Source organism: Pelobates fuscus, chromosome 6, assembly GCF_036172605.1.
Source record: "Pelobates fuscus isolate aPelFus1 chromosome 6, aPelFus1.pri, whole genome shotgun sequence".
Lineage (NCBI taxonomy): Eukaryota > Metazoa > Chordata > Amphibia > Anura > Pelobatidae > Pelobates > Pelobates fuscus.
The window spans coordinates 226212635-226235069 of record NC_086322.1 but is presented as its reverse complement, the minus strand read 5'-3'; the positions used below and the strand labels follow the sequence as shown (position 1 = coordinate 226235069).

Here is a 22435-nt window from a genome sequence, read left to right as displayed (position 1 = left end):
TCGTCGTCGAGGTAAGTTTCAATGACTGCAGGAATGTCGGAGCTTCCGATGGTGAGGTCGGTCGGTGCTGATGGCCATCTTTGTCAACGATGAGTGCTCTTGGGTTTCCCCATTTATATAGGATGTCGGCAGCTCTCAGTTGGGAGGTTACCCCTTTAACAGACGACTTCTACTGCAGCATCTGGCGACTTAAATCTTGAAAGAAAATCAGCAAGTGTTCCTCAAACGTATACCGGGTTTGTCCTCTCACTCATAAATCCTTCTTTGTCGTTGCATGTCTTAAAGCACAAGATGACATCTTGAGTTGCAGGGGCTTTTGCAAAAGCGGCCAGGGATCTAGCGACAGTCCTTTTGCCTGTCTAGGCGTCAGGGTTGTGGAGAACAGCATCTGAATGAATTGAGGTAATTCAGTGGCATCTACAGTATCCAAGATCCCCCTCACCATCACATTGCGCTGTCTTGCAGAGTCTTCCAAGTGTCCAACCCTCATACTCAGCTGGGTACATGTTGCTGTAAGCTCCTGCAAGCGTGAATCAGTGGAGCCTTGCTTTATTTTCAGGTCGTGGACATCTTCTTCAGTGGCCCATAACCACTGTGACAGTAATTAGCTCTTCCTTCAACACAGCCAGTTCCGAGGTGAAGAAGGCCTTAAGATCCGACACCATATTGATGAGGTCAGATTTAGTGACAAGTGGGGGTCCATGCAGCCTTTGAGGTAGCACCCGATCCTTACGCAGGCGAGTCTGTTCCCCCCTCCCGTTTTGTATTTTGATACTCTCTATCCCTTTGACCTTTCTCGTTCTTGTGTACCTCTATATTCTTTAAACTAGGAATCCTTTATTACTATGATATCTCGCCTTTTTAGGCATACGTTACATCCGGCCACTCTAGGGTCCGATATATGTATCCTGCTATTTCTTCTATTTTGACTAATATTCTTCTCCTTGTGTGTAAGGGTTACCCCAATTCTGACACTCTACATGCAATCAAGTGCCAACACTAAATAAAAACACATTGTGCAAATCAAACACCAACACTACATACAAACACAAAACACCAACATTGTATACAAACATACCGCTACATGTAAATACCAAAAACGACACACAAGCAAACCCCTTTATTCAAACACCAACACCTCATACAAACACCCATGCATTCAAACACACTACAAACAAATATGCACTGAATTCAAGTGGCAACAGTACATATAAACACACAACTGCATTCAAATGCCAATACTACACACAAATAGTCCCCTACATTTAAACACCCCATACAAAAACATAATTACATTCAAACACACAATAACTATCCAGAAATGAAATCCTGCAATAATGGTCAAATGGTAGATTCACAGCTGACAAAGAATTGTGGGAGATGTACAACAGATAGGAATCTACCTTTGGCCACCCAAAAACATTTCTTGCACCAGAGACTTCTCTACATTAGTTCCATCACTGGTGTGTGGTCAGTCCCTGCATTGGGCATACGTCATTGTTAGTGTTCCCTCACACTTGGCACTTATCAGTGACTCAGATCATGCTACCCATCCAGCTATGTGATTCATTCAGGAGCTCAAGACAAAACATGCACCGTGATGAGAGGTAGACTATGTGCTTCACACACTAGACCACCAGGAATGATACACCATCCCTTACCCCAAAAAATAGCAATGGATTATTGCAAAATATTACTTTTTATAAACTAATAATAAAAATAATACAAGGATATGAAAGCAGGGAGCTCCTCTACACACACAACAAAAGATAGTCCTCTCAGCCTACCCTACATAATACCACAAGCAACATCCTTATACACACATGTATACAATAAGGAGACACACATATCGCAAGCAACCTCACCATAGGCAGCATCCACTCATAAACAACCACAAGAAGCTTTCCCAAATATGCAACAAATGCTAAAAGCTTAAGAGAGAAAAAGGTCCCAAGTATTAGGGTAGATGGAAGGGAGAGCACGAGTCCTGCTTCCAAAGACCACTAATCGAGGGTGTGCCCATACAGGAGGGTACACAACTATCCTCTGCCTATACCTCCTATTGCAATAGCCTGGAACTCAATATCTTTTTAGATAGGGCTACTAAGCACTCTGAGTTTATAATACAGTTAGGAGTTTAGGTAATCTACCCCTTACGCTCTTACTAAAGAGGGACTCTTAGCTTAATATAAGGGGAGCCTATCTTCCTATATGTACTGCAATATGGGGGTCATCTAGAGGCACCTCTATGGCTATATAGGTGACATTACCGTTATCCTTACTAGGAGGGCAGCTCATACCACGGGTCTGCTCCCCCTATGACCCATAGAGGTGTCTGTGGCACGCTACTAGGCTGAACTAACGCAGTGGAGCTTAATTTACGCATATTGATATCTCTGCCTGCTCATACTAGTGCCAGCCCACCGCTGATTCTCATTGTGCTATATTTAGCCCTTGGCTATTGTATGGTCCCCCTGTAATATACTTCACACATAGTATATTATTTCTGAGGGGTATACCTATGTGACCTTTACTTAACGATTGAGACCCTGTGTGTGTAGCACGTTTTTTCCATATACATACCCCCTCTCCCCCCACCCCCCACCCCCTCCCTTTTTTTCGCACATTTTGCTTGCACCTTCTTGGGTTACCAATTTTTTGGTTTTTAGTAACTTAACTTCTCAATAAAGACTTTTTTATTTTATTTTATTTCTTGTGTTTACTTTATGTACTCAGCCATGGGACTTTAGTTAGTTGTGTACCCTCCTGTATGGGCACACCCTCGATTAGTGGTCTTTGGAAGCAGGACTCGTGCTCTCCCTTCCATCTACCCTAATACTTGGGACCTTTTTCTCTCTTAGTTTATATCGTTCTGGGTTATGCCCATGTATGTTGCCCATTTAGTCCGCTTGACTCCAGAGCTAGTTTTTTCTAACTCTGTAGTCGTTCCTTTTCTTATATCTATTTAATTCTGTGGTTTTAGTACCAGGACTAACTCAATTACCAGTTAATAATATTGCACTGAACACGTCTTCTTATACATATCGGATACACTATGGCAGGATTCCTGTCTAATAAACCCGACAGTAACCTATGGTGTAGGGATTCAGAGAATGTATTTTCAGTAGAACAACTAGAATACTCCTCCTCTGCTCCTGATATAAACCAGTCTTTCAATACCTTACAGAATCTCTATAAAAAACAAATTAAATCTAGCTGGGAGATCTCTTCCCTTGAGAACTATAACAAGAAGGAGATGATCCCCAGGGGTTTGAGAGTCCGTAATGTACCATCATCTCATACAGAGAACGCTGAGTTGATGAAAGAGTGGGAGGCTGCAGCGGGAACATGCTCTAAACACTTTATGGAAATCCTAATAAAATTTGAGAAAGAAAAAGTACTAGAAGTTAATTCCAACTTGGAGAAAGAGATTGCTATAGTTCGACAATACCAATCTAACCCTGAATCTACGCAGTTTGAGTCCAGACTTAAAAACAATCTAGACAAGTTTCAAAACAACATCAAAATCCGTAAACATCAAAAATTTATTAGGGATACTAAAGACTACCAAACCAACAATGTGTATGGTCAGTTTAACCGGAGAGTAAGGACCAATTCTGACAACTATCTGACATCAGATTACGAGTCCTCTGACACGGACAGTGATCTAACTAGTAGTGTCCCATCCGGTTCCCAGCCACAAATCGAGAATACCCCCATTTACACTAACCCTAAAGGGATACTTAAGAAAGGGGTTAATTTTTTAGAGATGGGCCACGCAGATGGCATACAAACTCGCAGAAACAGGTATTCCACACGGAACAGAGAAGGGAGCAGAGGAAGGGGAAATGGCAGGAGAAGATTCTGACCCCCAGCAAGGACTTGAATCTGGACCTAAGAGTTATTAATTTATCTACACAGGTCCTCAACAAAGATCACCTTTCACTATTAGGGAAAGGTTTATCTTTTGTACCAGTGCCTCCATTTAATAAATTCATGTGGGTCAAAGATCTCCACCTGTTCGCCCGTAAACTCGCCCTCCATAAATTCCACGTTATCAATAAAGAAAAAAAGGCTCAATCCCATGGCATGTCAACCAGGGAATACGAATGCCTCATGACTCTCATGGATCTATGGGAAGAAAACAATGAGACCAGTCAACTAAAATACACTGATCTCAAACAAAAGAGTAAATTTACTCCATATCTGGGAAATTACCGCAACATTGATCTGTTCCTAGAAACCATGAAAGATGAGATTGACAAACTAGACACTAGATCCCTAGACTTCTATCCAAACATGAATCTGTCGAGTAATGAACAATCAGCACTAAAATCCCTCAAAAATAACACCAAAATTATCCTGAAACCCGCAGACAAAGGCGGCAATATTGTCCTCCTGGACCTTCAAAAATATGTGGAAATGGTACTCAATGTCTTAGAGGATGGGAATACTTACAAAGTCCTAGGCTCGGACCCCACCAATGCTTTCCTTAACAAATACAAGGAAATCTTGGACAAAGGCCGCAGTGGAGGGTTGCTATCAGAGGATGAATATGGGTTCATCCTCAACCGTTACCCTAAGATAGCAACCTTCTACTGCCTGCCCAAAGTACACAAAAGTCTGACATCCCCCCCGGGTCGCCCGATCGTCTCGGGCATAGAGAATCTAACTCAAAATGGGAGCTTGTATCTAGACAAAATCTTAAGACCTTTGGTTGAAAAACTTCCATCCTACTTGCAAGATACTAAGCAGACCCTGGCTCTTCTATCTAATCTCGAAGTACCGCCCTCGGCCAAACTCTGCAGCCTTGACATTGAGGCTTTATACTCATCAATCCCGCATTCGAATGGCATTAGACACATACGCCACTTCTTAGAACAAAGAGGGGAGACATACTCAGCACACACGGTTTGTGCTTGGAACTCCTCGAATACATCCTTACACACAACTATTTCACCTTCAAAAATAAATATTACCACCAAATCAGGGGGACTGCGATGGGGACAGCTTGTGCCCCATCGTACGCTAACCTCCACCTAGGATGGTGGGAGGAAAACCTATCTAAACAGACAGGAGTTTCACAATACCTTCCCCTGATTTATCTATGGCGTCGCTACATCGACGATGTGTTTATGGTGTGGCTAGGGACTTGTGAGGAGTTCCAGGAGTTTGTACGAATCCTAAACATCAATGATGAAAATTTAAAATTTACAAGTGAGTTTGGTGATCAGAATCTAAACTTCTTAGATTTAACAATCTCCATTACAAGCAATAACAAAATAGAAACTACCCTTTACCGTAAGCCGTCCGCGTCTAACAACCTACTGAGATGGGACAGTTTCCACCCGATCCCTCTCAAATTAGGTATCCCAACAGGGCAATACCTAAGGATGAGACGCAACTGTAGCTCCATCTCAGAATACAGAGCCAAGGCAAGTGAACTAAGGAGTTTCTTCAAAGCGAAAGGATACCCAAACAGATGCCTTAAGAGGGCATATAAGAGAGCCCTCAATTCAGACCGTAACGATCTAATTACAGACAAGACACGGAAGAACTCAGAAGATACCAAAGGGACTATACGTCTCATTGCAACCTATGATGCAGGCTGGGAGAGTGTTAAAAACTCTCTCAGACGGTTCTGGCCTCTTCTGACTAATGACTCACACCTACAAGAGGTACTAGCACCAAACGTGACTATCACGGCCCGGAGGGGCAAAAACCTTAGGGACTTACTGGCTCCCAGCCATCTGAAAACAGGACCTCCCCCTAGAACATGGCTTCAGACCCCCTTGGTTGGAACTTTTGGATGCGGGAGATGTATCTCGTGTAAGTTCATAAAAAGGGACTCCAAAAAAGTGAAGGACACCTCGGGGAAAAAAGAATTCGCAATAACCTCATTTTTCAACTGCAACACGGCTGGCATTGTGTACCTCTTGACCTGCGGATGTAATAAGAAATATGTGGGCAAAACATTCCGCCCTTTTAAGAAACGGATACAGGAACATATTAGATCCTGTAGAAATCTGACTGACAACCCCATCTCAAGACATCTCCGTGAACACCACAATAGCGATCCCAAGGAGTTACGCTTTTGCGGTCTGGAATTAGTTAAAAAGAATCCAAGACGGGGAGATTATGACAGATTCCTTAGACAAAGGGAATGTTTTTGGATCTACCAACTCAGCACCCTAAGCCCTAGGGGTCTGAATGAAGGTTTTTCCTTCTCCCCCTTTCTCTGAATTCCTATTCCCTGTCAGCCCTATAGACGTGTTTATCCTTCTAGACTATGACTATTAGTATGCACTTTCATACTTTTTTACTGGTAATTCTTTATCAACTTATATATATTCTCCCATTGCTCTCAATATAATTATCACCCAGGAAGGTCATATTGTCACTGTATCTAACTCAGCACACTGTAGGACCCCAACTCTATACAGGGGATTTTATTCCCTGCTTCATTTATATTATCATAATATGTTGGGCTCATGTACATGTGTCTACAATACTTTGGGACCTTTTCCGTTGCCTGTTCCGTTACATGTTGCCTAGTTGCCGTTCAAGTGATCATCGGCAAACTCAGTGATCACACTGAGCAACTTTGTAGGCAACATGCTGTTTCTTTGGGCTCATTATGCTGCCTTACATTGCAACATTAACAATATGCTTTATTTCCAGGCAACAGTAGCCCCTCCCGTTCCGTGACGTGGCAGTTAGCGAGCAGCCGCCTCTTCTCTATCTCGGTCGGCAATTTGCTTCCTGCCAGTCTTACACCTGCCCCCCCCCCCCTCAGTGACGCGGCGGAACCAGATTGGCCGCGTGACGCACTTTGAGGGGCGGGCTCTCCCTCATATAAACCAAGCCGGGTTACGAGTAGCTTTCACTGCTCTTGACAAAGGCGCCACATAGCGCCGAAACGCGCGTCGAGCTAGACGCTGGGGTTTGGGGTTCTCACTCACCCTTTTGGGTCTCTCCTTTAGCCTTTGAAATGATTTACAGCGGTTACTAGATTTAGGGCTGGATTCTGCCCGGCTTGCATGCCGAACAGTATTAGTAAGGCTTTGATTTACCTACCAACCTCCTAGGATTTTGCCTTTCAGGGAATCCTCTGCCTATACCTCCTATTGTATTAGCCTGGAACTCAATATCTCTTTAGATAGGGCTACTAAGCACTCTGAGTTTATAATACAGTTAGGAGTTTAGGTAATCTACCCCTTACGCTCTTACTAAGAGCTAGACGCTGGGGTTTGGGGTTCTCACTCACCCTTTTTGGGTCTCCCCTTTAGCCTTCGAAATGATTTATAGCGGTCACTAGATTTAGGGCTGGATTCTGCCCGGCTTGCATGCCGAACAGCAATAGTAGGGCTTTGATTTACCTACTAACCTCCTAGGATTTTGCCTTCTAGGGAATCCTCTGCCTATACCTCCTATTGCAATAGCCTGGAACTCAATATCTTTTTAGATAGGGCTACTAAGCACTCTGAGTTTATAATACAGTTAGGAGTTTAGGTAATCTACCCCTTACGCTCTTACTAAAGAGGGGCTCTTAGCTTAATATAAGGGGAGCCTATCTTCCTATATGTACTGCAATATGGGGGTCATCTAGAGGCACCTCTATGGCTATATAGGTGACATTACCGTTATCCTTACTAGGAGGGCAGCTCATACCACGGGTCTGCTCCCCCTATGACCCATAGAGGTGTCTGTGGCACGCTACTAGGCTGAACTAACGCAGTGGAGCTTAATTTACGCATATTGATATCTCTGCCTGCTCATACTAGTGCCAGCCCACCGCTGATTCTCATTGTGCTATATTTAGCCCTTGGCTATTGTATGGTCCCCCTGTAATATACTTCACACATAGTATATTATTTCTGAGGGGTATACCTATGTGACCTTTACTTAACGATTGAGACCCTGTGTGTGTAGCACGTTTTTTCCATATACATACCCCCTCTCCCCCCACCCCCCCCCCCTTTTTTTCGCACATTTTGCTTGCACCTTCTTGGGTTACCAATTTTTTGGTTTTTAGTAACTTAACTTCTCAATAAAGACTTTTTTATTTTATTTTATTTCTTGTGTTTACTTTATGTACTCAGCCATGGGACTTTAGTTAGTTGTGTACCCTCCTGTATGGGCACACCCTCGATTAGTGGTCTTTGGAAGCAGGACTCGTGCTCTCCCTTCCATCTACCCTAATACTTGGGACCTTTTTCTCTCTTAGTTTATATCGTTCTGGGTTATGCCCATGTATGTTGCCCATTTAGTCCGCTTGACTCCAGAGCTAGTTTTTTCTAACTCTGTAGTCGTTCCTTTTCTTAATGCTAAAAGCTTCCCTACACACCACACTACATACACACATATAAAATAACAAGTAGCCACCTACACAAATACAACACAACAAGCATCCCTATACACACACACACAAAATCAGTAGCTGTTCTCATACACATAAACCAGAGGTTGCCACCCCAAAATACATCACAAACAATCCCCCACACAAAGCAGTCCCAAAATGATTGCCACATTTCCATCATTACCATTAATAACTGTGTAATATCATTATGCTGGTCTATGAAACAAAGTCACATAAAACCCTTCTTAACCAGGGAAACTATTTTATAAAAAGAAACACAGCACATACCTTCCTTTTGGTGCTTTGATTTAGGTTGCTCCGGGACTGTTGAAAAAGAAAAATATATATATACATTAATTTGAAGCTTAAGCCAGTTTTGTTACTCCAATATCCCACTTCTCCAAAACAGCACAATATTAAATGTTTTTAAAGTCACTAGATGTTCTACAAGACTATAGTAGCTTTTTTCTGCCTATGCAAGAGCACATTTGCAGTGTTCAATACTGTCACTCCCATCATAAATTTCACATTTTCACCTTATTAAAAGTCGTTTTGGTATTCACTACTGATATTCACAAATAAAGCATAGAAATTATGCCCATTATAATACATCCCAAATCCCTTCAATACAATTTAATTTTCACACACATAAAATGGAAACCTAGAAAATAATTCTCACAGGGTTATTCACAATAGTGAGAATTCCAAGTGAATTAAATGTGAATATGAAATTTAAGGCCAGGGCAGCCATCCTGAAAGCATTTATTTATCTAATTAGTCTATTTTGACCTAAAATTAGAAATTAGGAATTATACTAAAATAAATATAATCAAAATATTAATTTAACTGTATAAGGATTCTCAGAAAATGTATATTTATATAGGTTTTAGTTTAGATTATACTGTAATCTAGGTTCTACATTTAAATCTAACAAACATAAACTTGTCACGTACTCATCCGCACATAAAAATGTGGTTAATGGCATTTACTGTCCTGACAGGAAAAGTTGTGCAAAGCAACATTACTGTCCTGACAGGAAAAGTTGTGGGAAGCAACATTACTGTCCTGACAGGAAAAGTTGTGCCATGCAGCAATCAAAGCCACATGAGGGTTTATGCTGAGCAGCAATCATGCAAATGGAAGCCTGGTAATTGCCTTTGGGGTTAAAGGCCAGTTACAGCCAATCGGATTCATAGGACGGGTATTTAGGCCCAGTTCTCCTCTTGCTCAGTGCCCTGTCGTGGTTTCATGCCTATGGTTATCCGAGAATGCGTTCGTGATCTTGATTTTCTGGTACTTTTGGCTTTCCCTCATCCATGTGTCTGATTCTGTGTCCCTGACCTTGGCAAGTATTTTGACTATTCGTGGAGACGTTAAGTCCTACCATTCTAAGGTCCGGTAATACGTTATCATTAGTCCTAGGTGTGACACAGAACTGCGTGCTGGATCAACTTGTAATCCTGACAAAACTATAGTAAGCTTGACACTTGCATTTTATCTGATTAGTTTCAACTTCACCATCAATGTTGATCAGTATTACAAACCCAACAGTATCTACAGGTACAATTCTCATTGCACAGTGTAGACAGCATTCCACCTAATATAGCTTGTTGGGGCGCAGCAGTTGTCTTAAAGCTTACTCTATGTTTCTCATGCCATCTGTATTTTTGATGTCTAAACAATGTTCCATTTAACATTAAATATAGGTTGTGCAGTGTTATTTATGGCTCACTATTCTCAGAGCAACACATGGATGTCATTAAGGCATCTGATACGCAAAATATAGGAGTAGGTTAGACAATTTAAGTGGTAGGCATTCTGTATACTTAATCAAAGTTTGTCATGTGTACTATTTTTAATTTCAACAGAAACCATCTAATTACATCTCTCTAGCATTTAGCAACACAATGTTTACATTGACAAATCTGTAAACTGTATTATCATGGACTGTCAAGGGACAATAATGCCTATAAATATTCTTTGCCTATGTAATTCTAAAGAACATATTTGAGTCTATCCATTAGATGCTATCAAGAGAAATACGTTCTCCAAATTGGCCAAATTCAGATTATTAACAAATGTCTAATTTTATTTAACCCAGTAAGGAATGAGAGAGGTGACAGTTGCCAGACCATATCTGCAACTATAAAATACCATCATCGACAAAAACAGCAGTGGGGGGGGGGGGGGGACAGTGGGGGTATAGTGTGGCGTGGTATATACTGTGTGTGCATAAAGGGGATGGGTGAGCAACTTTTAATTTTTTTACATATATATATTTACAATTTCAATAAAATGCATCCCCTCACTCTCTCTTTTGTGACCTTGGGTCAGGGAGTAGGTTGATTTATATTTTCTGTGGTCCAGTGCTAAGTTCATTTGGTCTGCACCTTTGCTGGCCACATACATCATATGAAAATGTATCATACATAACAGCGAAACCCAAAATCCCACAAAAGCATTATTCAAATTCACATAGAATTCTCAATTTTGTGACTCTTACATTACATGACCATCTAACCTTCGATTTGTCAGGTAGATTATGTAGAATAGCCGTAAACCCAATTTTTAAAATGCCATATAAAAGATATATAAAGCTGAAGCCTATATTACATAGATAATATAATTCATGCTGAGTTTGAGTTAGGCTACTTTTAAACCCATTGTACACACACATCTCTGCATGTTACTGGAAGTTGCATACCCAGACAGCCTCTCTTCTTTTAGACATATCCTGGGAGAGGAGCTGATTCACTGAGAGAGATTTTTTTTTAAGTATTCTGTTCTAAATAATGGTCTAGAGTACTATATGTAGGGCCATTATAAATGAAACCAGAGGAATCAGCAGGTACATTTTATTGGTGACTCTGCTCCTTTTTCATTTTTGCACTACTTTATAAAAAAGAACACTTGGATGAATATCCCCTACTGTCTCTGCCTCTTCCAGCAAATACGGAACTGAAGAGAGATTGAATTTGTACCAGCTTTGCTGCGCCTTATGATTTTTAATATGTGGTGTGATATCACCTATGGGATTATGGGATTTTAAAAAAACAATATGGTTGTTGGAATTCTACACATAAAATCTCCTTTTCTTTTATTAATCTTGTTTCTACTGAAAAAAAACAAGAGACAAGAGACAAGAGACAAGAAGACAAGAAGGCTTTTGAAATACACTTTTTATGCTGGACCTCTATTAAATACCCCAAGGTGTAATTACTTGTGCAATGATCTCCCTAAACAGTCTGTATCTTTATCTAAACTTTGGCTACTTGAAGTAACTGAGATACTAAAGTGCTACAAATTTTCCAATATATTGTGTCTAATTTTGATACAAGGACTGTCCCTTTGCAACTATATTTAATTTTACATCAAATTGAACAAGTGCATAATTTATTTGTAGCAAGTTTAGAACCAGACTATAAACCACAGTGGTTATCACTTTATTAAATCACGTTTTTCTAACCCTGGTACAGTTTTCCTTTTTTCCTTTCTTTATTATGTGGGTAATTTCATTTTAATCTAATAAATAAAAAGGAATTGGTTTTACCTTAAAGTAGTGAGTTACACTACAATGGCAATTTTTTGAGTTCATATGTTTTAAAGTTACATATTTAGGGTTACCCCCTTTTAGATTACCATTCAACCCCTTTTCTGGCTTCAGCTTACTGTCTCTGTCTTTGGTTGAAGGGTATTATCTCAGAGCAGTGTGTTCCTTAAGAAATAAAGTGGCTGATTGTGGCGCACTATTTGTTGTGCTGTTGGCAGTTAAGTACAGAGACAAGAAGGACGTCCTGTAAGCCTGTGTACTTATGCACAAAGCGTTGTACGATCAGATTACATACATGTGCCATGCACGGCACATGTGTCAACTTGCCCAACTTCAATGCCGCCAACAAATTTGTTCCATTGTCACAAACCACTTTGCCGATCTCCAGTTGCTGCGGAGTCAGCCACTTTTCCACCTGTGCATTCAGGGCGGACAGGAGTGCTTGTCCGGTGTGACTCTCTGCTTTCAAGCAAGTCAAATACAAGACGACGTGACACTGCCGTATCCGGGATGTGGAATAATTCCTGGGGAGCTGGGGGGGTGCCGTTGATGTGGAGCAAGACGCAGCAGCAGAAGAGGATTCATCCAAGGAGGTTATGGAAGAGGATGGAGTAGGTGGAGTAGAGGAGGTGGCAGCAGGCCTGCCTGCAAGTCGTGGCGGTGTCACCAACTCCTCTGCAGAGCCACGCATTCCATGCTTGGCAGCCGTCAGCAGGTTTACCCAATGCACAGTGTAGGTGATATACCAGCCATGACCATGCTTTGCAGACCAGGTATCAGTGGTCAGTTGGACCCTTGCCCCAACACTGTGTGCCAGACATGCCATTACTTCCTTTTGCACAATCGAGTACAGGTTGAGGATTGCCTTTTGTGAAAAGAAATTTCGGCCGGGTACCTACCACTGCAGTGTCCCAATAGCTACAATTTTTTTGAACGCCTCAGACTCCACCAGCTTGTATGGTAAAAGCTGGCGGGCTAATAGTACAGACAAGCCAGCTGTCAGACGCCGGGCAAGGGGGTGACTTTCTGACATTGGCTTCTTACGCTCAAACATGTCCTTGACAGACACCTGACTGTGGGCAGATGAGCAGGCCTGACACACAGACGCTTGGAGACAACTAACTGCTATTCAATCTATAACAGTGAAAAAAGTTTTTTGGTTTTTAAATGCAAGCTATTGGGACACCAGATATAAGTGGCACTGTGAACTGGCAAAGGTTGGCAGAGTACACGTTGTAGGCCTGACACACAGACGCTTGGAGACAAGTAACTGCTATTCAATCTATAACAGTGAAAAAGTTTTTTGTTTTTAAATGCACGCTATTGTGACACCAGATATGAGTGGCAGAGTACACTGGCAGAGGTCTGCAGAGCACACGCTGAAGGCCTGACACACCCGCTTTACGGACACTGACTGCTATTAGCTTACACTGGAAAACGTTTTTTTCTTTGTAAAAGCACGCTATAGAGACACCAGATATGAGTGGCAACAGTCAAAGTACACTGGCAGGGGTCTGCAGGGCACACGCTGAAGGAAGGCCTGACACACCCGCTTTAAGGACACTGACTGCTATTAGCTTACACTGGCAAACTTTTTTTCTTTGTAAAAGCACGCTATAGAGACACCAGATATGAGTGGCAACTGTCAAAGTACACTGGCAGGGGTCTGCAGGGCACACGCTGAAGGAAGGCCTGACACACCCGCTTTAAGGACACTGACTGCTATTAGCTTACATGGAAAACTTTTTTTCTTTGTAAAAGTACGCAATAGAGACACCAGATATGAGTGGCAACTGTCAAAGTACACTGGCAGGGGTCTGCAGGGCACACGCTGAAGGCCTGACACACCCGCTTTACGGACACTGACTGCTATTAGCTTACACTGGAAAACGTTTTTTTCTTTGTAAAAGCACGCTATAGAGACACCAGATATGAGTGGCAACAGTCAAAGTACACTGGCAGGGGTCTGCAGGGCACACGCTGAAGGAAGGCCTGACACACCCGCTTTAAGGACACTGACTGCTATTAGCTTACACTGGCAAACTTTTTTTCTTTGTAAAAGCACGCTATAGAGACACCAGATATGAGTGGCAACTGTCAAAGTACACTGGCAGGGGTCTGCAGGGCACACGCTGAAGGAAGGCCTGACACACCCGCTTTAAGGACACTGACTGCTATTAGCTTACATGGAAAACTTTTTTTCTTTGTAAAAGTACGCAATAGAGACACCAGATATGAGTGGCAACTGTCAAAGTACACTGGCAGGGGTCTGCAGGGCACACGCTGAAGGAAGGCCTGACACACCCGCTTTAAGGACACTGACTGCTATTAGCTTACACTGGAAAACTTATTTCTTTGTAAAAGCACGCTATAGAGACACCATATATGAGTGTCAACTGTCAAAGTGCACTGGCAGGGGTCTGCAGAGCACACGCTGAAGGCCTGACACACCCGCTTTAAGGACACTGACTGCTATTCGCTTACACTGGAAAACTTTTTTTCTTTGTAAAAGCACACTAAATAGACACCAGATATGAGTGGTGGCACTGACTGGGAAAATGGGCACAGTATCCACTGTGAGCCTGACACAGAAGCTGGCAGGCAACTAACTGCTATTCAATCTATTACAGTGAAAAAAAAATAATCTATTTTTAAATGTCAAGCATAAGCTATTGTGAAACCAGATATAAGTGGTGGCACTGGGCAAATGGGCACAGTATCCACTGAGCCTGACACAGAAGCTGGCAGACAACTAACTGCTATTCAATTTATTACAGTGAAAAAATGTTTTTTATTTTTAAATGTCAAGCTTAAGCTATTGTGACACCAGTGAGTGAGTGGTGGCACTGGGCAAATGGACACAGTATGCACTGTGAGCCTGACACAGGAGCTGGCAGGCAGGCAACTGCAATTACATTACACAGAAGAAAAAAAAAGCAGACTGATGTTCTAGCCTTAAAAAGGGCTTTTTGGGGTGCTGTTCTTACAGCAGAGATCAGATGAGTCCTTCAGGACTGCAGTGGACACTGAATACCCTAGCTTAGCTATCACTTTCCCTATCTAATGAGCAGCAGCTACACTTTCCCTCCTCTCACTAAGCATGCAGCTTCAGAATGAATCTAAAATGGATGCTGGGAGGGAGGTGGGAGGGTGTGGAAGGGAGGGTCTGCTGCTAATTTGCTGGAATGTGTCTGCTGACCGTGAGGCCCAGGGTCTAAGTTTGCTCAATGATGACGAATAGGGGGCAGATCGAACCGCCCATGTGTTCGCCCGTGGCGGCGAACGCGAACACGCTATGTTCGCCGGGAACTATTCGCCAGCGAACAGTTCGGTACATCACTACCCACTAAGTGTAGGATGGTATGTTGGGAAGGAGGTTAATAAATACAGTAAAAAGAAAAAAAAAAAAACAGAATGTCATTGTTACTTTTAAGAACACTTTAATATTAGTTGTTCTCATTCCAATCGTCAAGGCACACCAACTGTCCAGGTTTTGTCAGTATTCCCTTTGGTATAGAATTGGGTAATCCTGAAACGTTCTGCATATTAGTGTCATTCTAAGAAGAATTTGTTATCTAATTATTGTTTTCTATTGTTCTGTTATGTATTGTAAATATCATAGTTTTCAAACGTGTTCAATAAATTTGATTTGAAAAGAAGGTAGTATCAGATGTTTCTCAACAAATTCCTGAGACATTAAGCAGATGTCGTTGCAATAAATAATTTAAAGGGATACTGTAGTGCCAGAAGTACAAATCTGTATTCCTGGCTACCAATCCCTCTGCCCCCCCCTCCCTTGAACCACCCCCCCCCCCCCCCCGGGTAAATAAAGGGTTATGTACTCACTTTATCCCAGCACTGATGTCCCTCGGTGCTGGGTAGAAGTTTCGCCCCCTCCTCCATCCCGTTACTAGCGTTGAATCAATGCTTTCCGATGGTGAAAATTTGACGCTGGAGGTCCTCATGCAGAGCGTGAGGATGTCCAGCATCAGATAATGAACCAAAAGTCTGTTACGATTCGGGAAGCGCCCCAGTGGATGTCTGGTAGACAGCCATTGAGGGCAGACCTAGTGCTGCAATGTAAACAGCACTAGGTTCAAAAGGGACACAGCACCCAGACCACTTCAATGAGCTGAAGTGGTCTGGGTGCCTGCAGTGTCCCTTTAAATGTGGCATGTTTCGAAGCTTCAACATTGGCCCCTTGTGGACTTGGATATATATTTATCCAAAAGATAATCGATGGTTAGGGGATAGCTACTCAACATTTCTTTTAGTAACAGATCAAGTAACAAGTGGGCATTATAGGGGGTAAATTGCAGGTGGAGATATTCGGTCCACAGCACACCAATATCAATGAATCCTACAATAATGTTTAACTTAGGAGATAAACATGCTAACTGCAATAATTACTGCTTAATCTGCTCCACTGAATTTCCTCAGATTTATTGAGAGTCTCTGAAAGCAGACTCGTAACCATAATACTACTGTTAAGGATTTTTTTAAGCCTATATGTATACATAAAACTAAAAGCATTAATATTTATAAATGGGAAAAAAATATTCATAGTTTTAAATCTTGTGATTTTTACTTGTGCTTTTAGTGAATTTTACATGTGCAGCTAAAGACAAAAGTTTCAAAATAAATCCATGGATTTGTCCAGAGCAATTATAGGTCAGATGGTATAAAGAGAAGATTACTGGTTTAAAGCTAAAAGTTAGCAGAATGTATCATGTTTTGATAGACAGGGTTATTCATTATAATCCGAATGGCTCCAAATTAGGAAAAAAACATCTGGCTGCTTGCATGAAAGAAAGAAGTGAGACTTTCATGACAGGGCACTGACTGGTTGGCTTATAAACCAACCAATCAGAGTGCTCTAATGAGAATTCAAAGCATGGAAAACCTTTTGTAACATATTTTCCCACTTTGAAACCTCATTCTGAGCTGAGCCCAAAGATAGATCTGTTTTTTTTTTGTGTCAGGTTTTTAACTTTTCCGCAGGTTTTTTTTATATGGTTTTTCATTTTAGTTTTAAAAGTTGCGTTGCAATATTCTTTTTTTTTTTTAATATGGCCGTTTTTCAAGGCTGAAGATTAGAAGAAAATTTACAAGAAACAAGACTTCAGATAGTTAAAATATATATTTATTTTTACAGGCGGGGTGCAGAAAATGGCAATTGTATATTTGTTTAAGGCCCCCAAGCTCCACCCATGGGTGGGGGCTTGATGGAACAGTAGATCCCACCTTGAATATTTTTATTAGATGTTCCACATATAGTCATCAGATAGGGTCTCAGGTGGGGATATTCGGTCCCCCCAGTATATTAATATTAGAGCCCACATCTGCTACCAGTACATTGGGGGCTGGGTTAGGGACACTAGGGGTTATATAATAGATTATATAATAATAGCCCCCACATGCCGATGATGGGTGGGGATACTATGGTCCCCAGTATAAATTTTGCAAACCCCACCCGCTCTCAATGGGTGAGGATAGTAGGGGACTTTACGATGTCCCCACATTTCTTTGATTAAATACCCTCACCAGCTAGCCTTGGGTGGGGGTAGCAAGAGCTAGCCAGTTGCCACACGATTAACCTTGGCACTGTTTTTTTTAATTATTTGCCCGCTGGCTGTCAGCGCTTCAAGCGTGTAAATAGTACTTCAAATTATCGATCACTTGCAAAAAGCAAGTGAATGATCATTTGTAGATGTGCATCCTGCTGGATGCAGTCAGTTCCATTTCAGTTCAAATTAGTGCTTATTCGAAATCAAATACAGATAGGGTAGGGGAGTGCTGAGAAGGGAGAGTGGAGCGATGTGGGCAGCAAAAAACCTAATGGATGAGGTTCTCTATCCCCACTAAAACAGTATAAAAGAATATCAAGAGGTGGTAGTTATGCCAAGAAATTACTTTGTACAGGGTTCGAATGTTAAAAGCACTGATTTTAACACAGACACTGAATGCTTCTGTCCAGTGGCGTACACACAATCCATGGGGCCCCGACAAAACTGATCCATGGGGCCCCTCCATCCATACACACAGAGACACATACACACACACACACACATAGACATGCACACAGACAGACACACATATACACACACAGACACATACATACAGACACACATACAAATACACAGAGACACACACACGCACATATACATACAGACACATGCATAGACACACAGACACACACACAGATAAATACAGACACATACATAGACACACACACACATACACACACACATACAGAGACACACATACACACACACAGGGCCGGTGCAAGGATTTTTGGCTACACAGGCGAAGATGCATTTTGCTGCCCCCCAAACAAAAAAATGCATCTTCACCTTTGAGTCTCGTAGCCCCTTTTTGATTTTATTACCCTCTTTAGTGCTTCATATGCCCTCTCTTTAATGTCTTGCCCTTTTGTTTCTTACACCCCCTTTAGTGTGTCTCTTATAACCCCTCTTGTTTATTTCTTACTTCCCCACCAGCCACATTCTATGTCTATTTCTTCCCCCAGCCCCTTTTTGTCTCTTTCTCCCATACAAACATAGATAAATGGGCAAAAATACATATATGCACAAAGACACAAAAATAGAAACACACAATCATACAGGCATACAGACCGTTATTTAGGCACTCAGTGACAAAGATATACAGACACACAATCAAACAAACAAATGCATACAGACAGTCAAACAATCTACACTTACAGGTAAACTCATATAAATGCAGACATAGTCATACAGAGACATACAGACACAGTCATACAGAGACATACAGACACAGACATACAGTCATAGAGAGACATAAAGACACAAGCAGTCACACATGCAGTCACATGTACATATTTACATCTCAGGCCAGCGTTTATGTAATTGAATGTAAGCATGTTTTTGTATACAGTATGGAGTATGTTTATGTGAATGTAGGGGTGTGTTGTGTTGACGTTTGAATGCAGGGGTGTCTTTGTATGTAGTGTTGGCGTTTTACTGCTGAGATGTATGCACATTTACACAAACATTGCCACAAACACTGCGATACACATACACACATATATATATATATATATATATATATATATATACTGGTACATATACAGATACACAGATTGACAACATACACACACACACACACACACACTGACACACACAGACACAGTGACAGACATGCACACTGACATACAGATACAAACACCTACACACAGAGACATACAGATGCACATACTGACAGACATACAGATACACACACAGTCACACACTGACAGACATACAGATACACACACAGATACACACACACATACATATGCTAATCATATATACTTTTATAGCCACCCTCCTGTTTCCTACCTTTTGGGTGCAGGAGGGTGGCTTCCCTGGAATCCAGTGTGAAGATGTGGCTGAGGTAGTTGGGAGTTATGGGCTGATCTCCTCTCCCAGCCCCTCCTCTCTGCTCTCCCACGCAGCTCCAACCATGCAGATCCGGAGGGGGCGGTATTTCCGGCTCCTGCAAGGAGCCAGCCGGGCTGTGTGCTACGCGGGGAGCAGGGATATGACGTGTTCATATCCCCGCCCCCTCCACACAGTCCGCGGCATGATGCAGGAAGAAAGGCTGGTCTGTGGGGATGCTGCCGCCGCCGCTCGGTCACGCTACAAGAAGTGACCGGCAGGAGAGGAGTGCTGTGTGCTTCTCTCCTGCCGGTCACCTGGACATTTGCGCCCCTGGGCCGGAGCGCCCTAAGGCGGCCGCCTGTGCCGCCTTATGGTAGCGCCGGCCCTGGACACACATACATACAGACACAGACACACATACATACACACAGAACATACATAGACACACAGAGACACATACACTAACACAAACACATGCAAAATATTTTAGTCACCCTCCTATTACCTACCTTTTAGGTGCAGGAAGGTGACTTCCCTGGGGTCCATTGACTCAGGTTGATGGGAGTCAGAGTTCCCACTCTGACTCCCTCTGCTTCCTCCCGCGCGGCTCCCGGTAGTTGCTGGGAGAAGTGACCGGGGCAGTCACTTCCTCCCAGCGTCTGACATCATCAGAGGGGGCCCGGTTGCGCTGTTACCAGGCCCACTCTGCTGATGATCTTCATTTCCATCGGGTGGCCCTAACCATGTTTTTAGATAAATATTAGTAATGATCCGAACTAACGATGTTTTCAACCTTTCTGGGTAAACTTTACTTTTCCATTATGCATGATGTAAATTTAACATTTTACTTTTTTGAGGGTCACTAATTTATTATAATGTTGTCAGTTTTTGTTTGTCAAAATAATTGTTACCTTGAATATTCAGGCATTTTTTTTTTTATTTTTTTTTTAAGATATGACCCAACATTGCACCTCATATTATTATGCATAGTGTTTACAATCAATAAAACTAAAGGAACACTCTAATGGAATATATTTTTACCAATTTTGTAACATTTCATAGATATATCACAAATGAAAACATGCGTGTATTCAAATATGCATTTTTTATTTGCAGTATATCTAAAGAAAGCAAAACATACAAATATTTTATTGCAGTATATCTAAAGAAAGCAAAACATACAAATACGTTTTTCAAGCCCTCTCCTTCTTCCACAGCCCAGACATTTTGTGTACAATTACAGACTACTCAATGCAGCTGAGGAAATTGCAAGTCTGGTTGTCAGATTGACAGCCAGGGGGGCTGTCACAAGGTTCAGTTTCAGAAGTAAAAAAAAAATTCATATTGAAATCTGCACTTTAGAAAAAAAAAAACGAGCTAAACCGCTTTAGGTGTGTAAAGTGTCCCTTTTCATTATCTGAGCAACAACAAATGTAGATAGAGAACAGTATTCTATAAAATATAATGCTATGATAATAACGGGAGAATACAAGAATATTTCTGCAATTTCTTACAAATTACAATTTTTCCATGTGATATATATGCATTAAATGTGGCATTCCATCGAGAATCTGCATTTGACCTGTCATATAAATGTTGATACACTGCTTCCTTAATGTAGCTTCAGTAGTCATTTATGCATTTAACTATATAAGATGACTTTTTATGGAGTGCCTGTGTTAGTAGCTAAAGATTATTGACTGTGACAAATCACTTCATCATTTTAAAAGTTTAGCTGTCAGCACATTGGCATTAGTCGTATACAAAAGCAAGACATAGAATAAAAGAAAACATATATCTGAAACAAAATAGCATTGTCTTCATTCTCTGGCTCTTACTGCATCGAGCCACATCTTTTGATCCCTTTAAAACCAGGGAATTTATTTACTAAGCAGCATAGTGTAGAGATGAGTCAACAGTCAATAGACAAGTTGGAAAAATAGGGATAATACTTAACGTTTGTCACTAAAATAAGGAATAACTTGTTTCCTGATGGTGTTTCATTTTTACTGACATGTTTAAATAGTTACTCCAAGCACCATGCCCACGTCAGTGATTTGAAGTGGTTATGGTGATTTGAGTCTGTGCAGCATTTCTGATTGGTTTTAGTACCTTTATTCTGAGGAAGGTTAGTGGGCTGCAGTGCCAAGAAAACAGATTGTTTTCCTGGCACTGGAGTTTCCCTTTAACACACAATATAGCGATATTTTCAAAGTTGCACTCACAAATGTGTATTGATTTTAGGCACATCAAATGTTTTAGAGATGATAGAGAATCTGGCATCTGCCAAACGCCTCTACAGCTAAACCAGAGCATGTTTGTATATATTGTGAGGACTGGGAGGAATCCTGTAATATTTTACCCTATAGATAAATTACCCTTTAGGATTTGATTCCCATATGGTGTGTTTTTCCACTTCAAGATTTAAGGGTGTCACTTTATAATATATTCCTGAGAAATGCATGTTTAGGTAGTGCCCTCAATTCCATTTCTTTACTAGGACCAGGGATTAAGTCATGTCATATTGGATTGCTGGATATAGAATGAAAATATATATTAAGAATTATAACTGGTAAACTTTTTTAATAAATATGTATTTCACTAGAAACAGAAAATATTTACAAGCTTATTAGAATGTTTCTCAAGAATATTTCAGTGTTGTGTGGATATTAAACAGGTGTTCGTTTGAGCAGATTGTGCTATTTGCTTCAGAAAGCACACAAAAACATCTTGCAGCATAAATGTCAGACCAAAGCCTGAGATTAATAACCAACTGATATCTAAACAGGAAATATATTTTCTTGAAAAAAAAGCAAAAACTAATTTTATCTGACAACTATTTAAGATTATGATCAAATGGCTGCAGGGTGGTTATTAAGTCATAAGTGATCTTTGTGGCTGCCCTTGACAATTTTAATTCTCATTCAAAACTAGAGTTTCAGTATAGTGCAGTTGTTTAAAGTACAGTTTGCAATTTTACTTTTAATTTAAAGAAATGCTTCAAGCACCATAAGCACTACAGTCCTATGTAGGGGTTATGGTTCCAGGAGTATACTGGTGCTGCCCCATAGTAACCTTTGCTGACACTCTCATCCGGCCTGGCCCTGCTTTGCTTTAAGAACAATA

At 41.3% G+C, this 22435-nt stretch overlaps 1 protein-coding gene across 1 annotated transcript in view; it reads right to left on the bottom strand.

Moving 5' to 3' along the window:
- Window positions 1-8679, bottom strand: part of RASGEF1B (RasGEF domain family member 1B) — a 434271-nt gene extending 425592 nt beyond the window's left edge. The window contains exon 1 of the mRNA XM_063458806.1: window positions 8648-8679. The gene's annotated coding sequence lies outside the window, so the exon portion shown is untranslated. The remainder of the gene's footprint in view (window positions 1-8647) is intronic.
- Between the last annotated feature and the right edge of the window lie 13756 nt (window positions 8680-22435).